This window comes from Babylonia areolata, chromosome 3 (genome assembly GCF_041734735.1).
Source record: "Babylonia areolata isolate BAREFJ2019XMU chromosome 3, ASM4173473v1, whole genome shotgun sequence".
NCBI classification, from domain to species: Eukaryota; Metazoa; Mollusca; class Gastropoda; order Neogastropoda; family Buccinidae; genus Babylonia; species Babylonia areolata.
Genome location: NC_134878.1, coordinates 14,133,920 through 14,140,639, shown reverse-complemented (window position 1 = coordinate 14,140,639; position 6,720 = coordinate 14,133,920). Strand labels below are relative to the sequence as shown.

The window sequence follows — 6,720 nt, the reverse complement described above, 5'->3', positions numbered from 1 at the left end:
ATCATTACACAATATCCACATTTATTTCCCTGTATCTTGATAGTTTGTTTGAGGGTAATGTCCTAGTTTAGTATCCTAAATTATTACACAACATCCACATTTCTACCTCTGCATCTTCTCATTCATAAGACGGAAAAAAACTTGTTGACTGGTCAATACATATTAATATATAATCTACATTTCTCCTCCCCCCCCCTCCTCCCTCCCTCCCTCCCCACCCTTTCACTGGACTTCTGTACGTCTCTTGACATGGGAAGAAATGTTGAGAAAATATTACAATGTTATTTAAACAAATTTACGATTTTCCCCCCGTCTCGTGAACGAAAACTGAATGGAAAGAACACAGGGGAAGAAATGTAGATAAAATGTCAATTGTTGCACCTGTTGGTCACATTTCTATGGTTTGTGGGACGAAAAACGGAAATAAGCAAGATGGTGGGATGTTAGTTTAGTGACTGAATCAGCATCAAAATTGAATAAAATAACGTACAAAATAAGTGTCGTAATCCACCACTGAAAACGGGTTGAACATCTACATGCACAAAAACAGGTGCAATAATTTAGGGTGCTAGAACTGGACTTTACGCAGTACCAGGTTGTTTCAGCTTCTCAAGGAGACGTCACTGCGTTCGAACAAATCCATGATGTACTCCACATCGCGCGCGCGCGTGCGCGTGTTTCAGAGTGTGTGTGTGTGTGTGTGTGTTGTATTTTTAAATGTCACAACAGATTTCTCTGTGTAAAATTTAGATTGTTCTCACCCAGAGATAGCGCGTCGCCACAACACAGCGTCACATTTTCCTTTCTTTTCTTTTTTTCTTCTAAGTATTTTGTTTGACCATCAAAGACAATCTTCCTACAGATTTTCTCAGGTTCATCCATTCTGACTGCCGTGGGTTCCATCACGTGCGTTAAAGTGCATGTCACACACGGGGTTATCGTCTCATCTGACTGACTAGCGCCCAGACCACCACTCAAGGTGTAGTGGAGAGGGAGAAAATGCTGCCCCAGTGTGGGATTCGATTCCGTGCGGTGCTCAAATTCTCTCGCATCCTAGGCGGACGCGTTGGGATGGAAGGGTGGGGAGAGTGCGTATGTGTGTGTGGGGGTGGGGGGTGGGAGTTTGTGGGTGGGTGTTCCCTTTGAATATATATATATATATATATATATATATATATATATAAGGGGAGATGTCACTGTCCCATGTCTTGTGATCTGTAAGACAGTCGTTGTTATCTCCCCTGAACCCCCCCCCCCCCCATTTTCTTACCGCCATAGCATTCATTTAGTAGTTCGACAAGTATGCAGTTCACGTGTTTTCATTCAGCAAAGATCCTGAACAGCTGCACATATCTGAATATCTTATCTATTAATTTTCTGAACAAATTAGTGGATATGGATATTTTACCAAAGGCAGATTTTTTTTCTTGAAAGTTATCAGGTCTGTCATTGAATACACCAACTTCCCGAAAATTTATTTTCAATTTTGACTACCAGAAAAAAGGGGTGTTTCAAAGTGTCTTGTTACAAAAGTTGAATGTCACTCCAGCATTTCTTCAGAGCGAGTCAGGATTTCCAAGTATCCATTGTGTCGCGGTGTCCACAGTTTGCACCTGCCCGGCAGTCACCACCGTCAAATATAAATCCGGCATTTATTGCCATTTTGAAATTATTCTTTTGTAAGTATATGCCTGGGCAAAGTTTGCTTTCTTTGGTAGGTTCACTAAACTGTTCTGTGCGCATTAATTTTATTCAAATGTCAAAAATGTTCGCTGTGTTTTTCTCTTATGCTCTTGGCTGTTATGTGATAGAACTGGTTTTGGATTTTAATACTTTGACGTGGTGAGATTTTTGGTGTCGGTTTTTTTGTTGTTTGTTTGTGTGTGTGTGTGTGTGTTGTTGTTGTTGTTTTTGTTTGTTTGTTTTCTTTTCAGTTCGCCCTCTCCGAATAATGCATATCATACTAATGTGTTAAAAAATCTTGACATGAACATCAATTTCAAAGAAAATTTTGACTTTGACGAGTGATTTACAGTACATGTAAAAGAAAACATATGTATCCCACAAATAAAAGGAGACCGATGTTGAAGGGGACATAAAAAGGCCGTGAGGCCTAGGCAGTCAAATGCCAGTCTCTACACTACTACTACTACTAAAACCACAAAAATTATATTAAAAAAAAAAATTCACAAAACTCGTTTTCAGTGTGCATACTCAAAACTGTTGTACTGTTGGGCAGAGCTTTGAACTGGCACTGTCAAACGGAGAGAGAGAGCAGCCACCCTGACACCAGTGACGGCGCCCAGACCCCTGTGGTACGTGCTGACTAGCAGAACGGAGGGACGCTGGGGACAGTGGTGACCCAGGACAGTGCCACCTGTCATCGAGGCCAGCTCAGTCCACACCACAATGAGCTGCCCGTCAGTGCAAAGACCACTATTCTCAACAGGTCAATCTGCACATGGCAGTTCATTCTGTGGTTCCTGCGACGTCAGTGTTCAGTGAAATGGTCCTGTCCAGCCTTGAGGGGCCTCAGAGGTAGTGGTGGTGTGTCAATGTACTCTCTCCATACGAACGGCGAAAGAGACGACGTTAACAGCGTTTCATCCCAATTACCATCATCAAAATATTGCAAGCGGAACGCTCTTATACTGAAGAGGTGAATGTTGACAAAGAATACGACAATTCTGACGACGGAAGCTAAAGATTGGGTCATTCAGACACCCACTGGACATCCGAGGGGTCTGTGTAGAGGAGAAGCGAGGACTGGCCGTACTGAGTGAGTTAAATGCCTGGGCACAATTCCCACAGAGCCTTCTTTTGGTTTCGGATTGTCTTTCTTTTTTCTTTTCTTTTTTTCGTTGCGTTTCCCTGTCGTCTATGCCAACTGACCCGTCGCCACATTTGCCACTGGCTAGACACAACTGACCAGATACAAATGAAAATAAACAATTGGAAAAAAAAAGAAGAAACCCTGTTACCCACAATGGTGAACTGGAAATCCTATCGTTCAGAAATGGTGAAACCGGTTTATTTGTTGTTTTTAATGTGCTTTGTTGTACTTTGTGTAATATATATATATATATGTGTGTGTGTGTGGTGTGTAGGTATAAGACACACCTGGGTGGAGTGAGGAAAACTGAGTAAATTGCCTTTAGTTTCAAATTTACTAATCCGTTATTGGATTTTGCCTGTGTAGTGTTTATCGTTATATGTGTGCTAGGGGACAGTGACAGTGTGATCGACATCGCTCTAACATCTCCAAAATTCAGAGCAGAAATGAATGCAGAGACGCTTCCACACCAAGGCAGTGACCACCTCCCGGTAGTTTTCAGTCTACAGAAACTGTCAGATAAACGCTGCATGAAACCGCGTGATCCATTTCAGTATGAAACCAAAGAGACAACCGTCATCGAAAAATTAAGACGCAGAAGAAACAAAAGAACGGCACTGAACAGGATGCAAACTATTCAGCCCCCATGGTGGAATACCGACACAGAGAGAGCCTGGATAGAAAAACATGCGGCTGTCAAACTTTGGCAAAAGGAAAGAACAAAACCATCTCAGACAAAGATATGAACAAAAATGAAAGAAAAAACTAAACAGTTTGAAACCATTGCTCAAGAGGCCAAAAATGACAAGTGGAAACAGTTTTGCGAGGCACTCAGTTATGACTCAACATTGACAGAGTTCCGGCAATTTTATTGTCGCATGGAAGGGAAAACGTGCACAACAACCCCAGACATGGTAGACACAGACGGAACCAAGCTTAAGACAAACGAAGAAAAAGGATCCGCCCTGCTCAAACGTTTCATACAACAGAGCGATCAAAGAAACTTAGATGAGAAAAAGAAATATGTTGAGTTAAACCAAACCCTTATGCAGACTGGACCTGATGATGACTTGACAATAGATGATCTAAATGAAGCAATAGCTAAATGCAAGAAAGAATCTGCCCCTGGCCCAGACAAAGTTCGCTACTCGGACATCAAGGAACTATCGGAAGAAGACAGAAGCAAACTTTTCAATCTATATCAAAACAGCTTCCACAATGGACATGTGCCGGAGGACTGGACACACAGCTTCTTAAAACCCATACCAAAACCAGGAAAGGACCATCATCAGGTAAGCGGCTACCGGATCCTAACCATGCAAAACATCACTGGAAAGCTCATGGAACGCATGATAGCCAGGAAACTTGCAAGGGATCTTGAACACAGGCACATTCTCCCTTCAAATCAAGGTGGTTACAGAACAGGCAAGTCCACATGGGAAAATGCAGCTGCTTTTGCATATGAGGTGTATGAAGGATTTCAAAGGAAAGAAGAAACACTAGCAGTAGCAATCGACCTTGAAGATGCCTACAATAAAGTCCAGTTTGCACACCTCATGGAGCTGCTACTAAGGTATGGAGTAAGTTTGACACTGACAAGATGGATAGCAGCAGCACTTCAGGAAAGAACCGTCGTCCTACGCCTCGGAGATTGGATGTCTGCACCTTCTAAACTATCCATGGGACTGCCACAAGGGTCTCCGCTCTCTCCTGTCCTCTACAATGTCTACACGAAGGGCCTTGCAGACTTAAACAACAATGGAATAGCTCGGGTGCTTACTCTTGCGGATGATGGCCTGGTCTTCAAAACTTCGAAAGATGCTCAGGAAAGAACCAAAGCCGTCCAGAAACAACAAAACAATATTGCTCAATGGTGCAAAGACACAGGATCTTCCATAAATCCAGCGAAAGCCCAAACGTTGCTGTGCACCCTGAACAACAGAACCGCGAGCAAAGCACCACCTTCTGTGTCATTCGATGGGATTCAGATCGAGAAAACTGAATGCCTACGCTACCTAGGAATACACTTCGACAGGATGCTGACCTTCAGAAAACATACGGAAAATACTGTTCTCAAATGCAAAAAAGGCCTTTCAGTCTTAAAGGCAATGGCAACCAAAGGTATTGAACAACGCCACCTCTTCCTGCTATACCAATCACTCGTCCTCAGTGTGATCGACTACGGACTTGGGCTAACAACACCGTCTCAAAGCAACCTCCTAAAATTAGAAAGAGTACAAAATGAAGCTATGAGGCTGATCCTTGGAACAACAAAAGACACGCCCACAGAAACCATGCGATACCTGCTTGACCTTCCTTCAGTGCAGGCCAGAAACAAGTTAGAACAGGTCAAGACCTACTTCAAAGCATTAGAAAACCCTCAAAACCCACTGCATGACACAGTCAAAGAACCAAAAGGCAGCCGTCTAGGGCGAGGAAGATCATGGATGGGGCAAGCAGAAGACAATCCAGCTAGTATGCCGACTACAAGACCTGAAAGAAACAAAAGAATGGGGAAAAAACCCCGAAAACCTCAACCATCTATTCAACACAGCCATTTCACCCACTCTAGGAAGACATTGTCGGGAATGGCCAGAGGGCAAAACTGATGCGGAAGTGAAGCTACTCATAGAAGAAAACAGTAAAGAAGAGGACATCATATACACAGATGGCTCAGTCACCAAAGACCAATCCGGTTGGGGATTCACTGCGAAACAAAATGGAAAAACAGTTAGGGAAGAGAATGCTGCCTACAAAGTCACAACCTCCAGCCTAACGATGGAAGTTGAAGCTGTGACACAATGCCCTCCAGTGGCTATCGTCCATCCATACGCCCGGAAACCAACATGCCATGATTCTAACAGACTCAATGAACCTCATACAGAAAATTGAAAACGGAATGGGAAGCCCAGAGTGGCATAAGGCAATGCGCAACTTTCAGATAAAAAAAACTCACATGGTCATACTGCCCGGGACATGCAGGAGTTAAGGGAAATGAGCGAGCTGACAGACTTGCTGGTAACGCAACACCAACGAGCGGCCTACATCAAGGAAAATCGGAAATCCTCAGAAAAGTCAAAGAATATCAAAAAGAACAGGTACAAGGCCATCACACCATCGATCGCCTCAAAGAAATAAAAGCAGAGAGAGGGAGCGGCCGTAAGTCTAACATGAAAGGTAGAGCACGATGCTTTGCAAATCAAACAAATATCGGCATCATTTCCAAACCAACATTGCGCAAATTTCTTCAAAACGGAACAGAATCTCTGTGGGCTTTTCCAAATACAATAGACTGAGCAACACACTAGACGCCACATTCTTGGCATCAGAGATCTTTTCCCATCCCTCTTGCGGCCAATCAGTGGCAGCCTCTGTGCGTGTGTGTATGTTTGTGTGTATGTGTGGGTCTGTGTTTTTTAGTGCGTTTGTGCGTGCGTGAGAGTGTAAGTGTACACAAGTGTCAGGAGAGTTCTGTGCGTGTGTGTGTTGTGTGTGTGTGTGAGGGGGAGGTGGGGGTGCAGGGAGGAGGTGAGATAGAGGATGAGGTATGTGAGTGTATGCATGCCTATACTGTGGGAGCATCAGGATATTGGAACGTATATATTATATATATATATATCTTTGTATATATGTGTTGGGGGTGGGAGATATGGGCGTGTGTGTGTGTGCTCGTACAAGTAAGTGTTCATCTGTGTGTGTGAGTGTGCGTGTGCGTGTTTGTGTGTGCCGTGGAAGCTGCGATACATAGACTAGAAACTCCGAGTGTGTGGAGGAGGGGGTAAAGGAGGTGCAGGGAAATTTGTGGTGTGTGTGTGTGTGTGTTGGAGCTCATGTACGTTTATATGTATTTGACTGTGCTTTCATATCTATGAAACTGCGCTTTTGGG

General features: G+C 43.6%; 1 protein-coding gene across 1 annotated transcript in view; it reads left to right on the top strand.

Moving 5' to 3' along the window:
* LOC143279754 (uncharacterized) overlaps positions 1-2,419 on the top strand; it is a 13,953-nt gene extending 11,534 nt beyond the window's left edge. Inside the window, exon 3 of the transcript XR_013054947.1 lies at positions 2,240-2,419. The gene's annotated coding sequence lies outside the window, so the exon portion shown is untranslated. The remainder of the gene's footprint in view (positions 1-2,239) is intronic.
* The last annotated feature ends 4,301 nt before the right edge of the window (positions 2,420-6,720 follow it).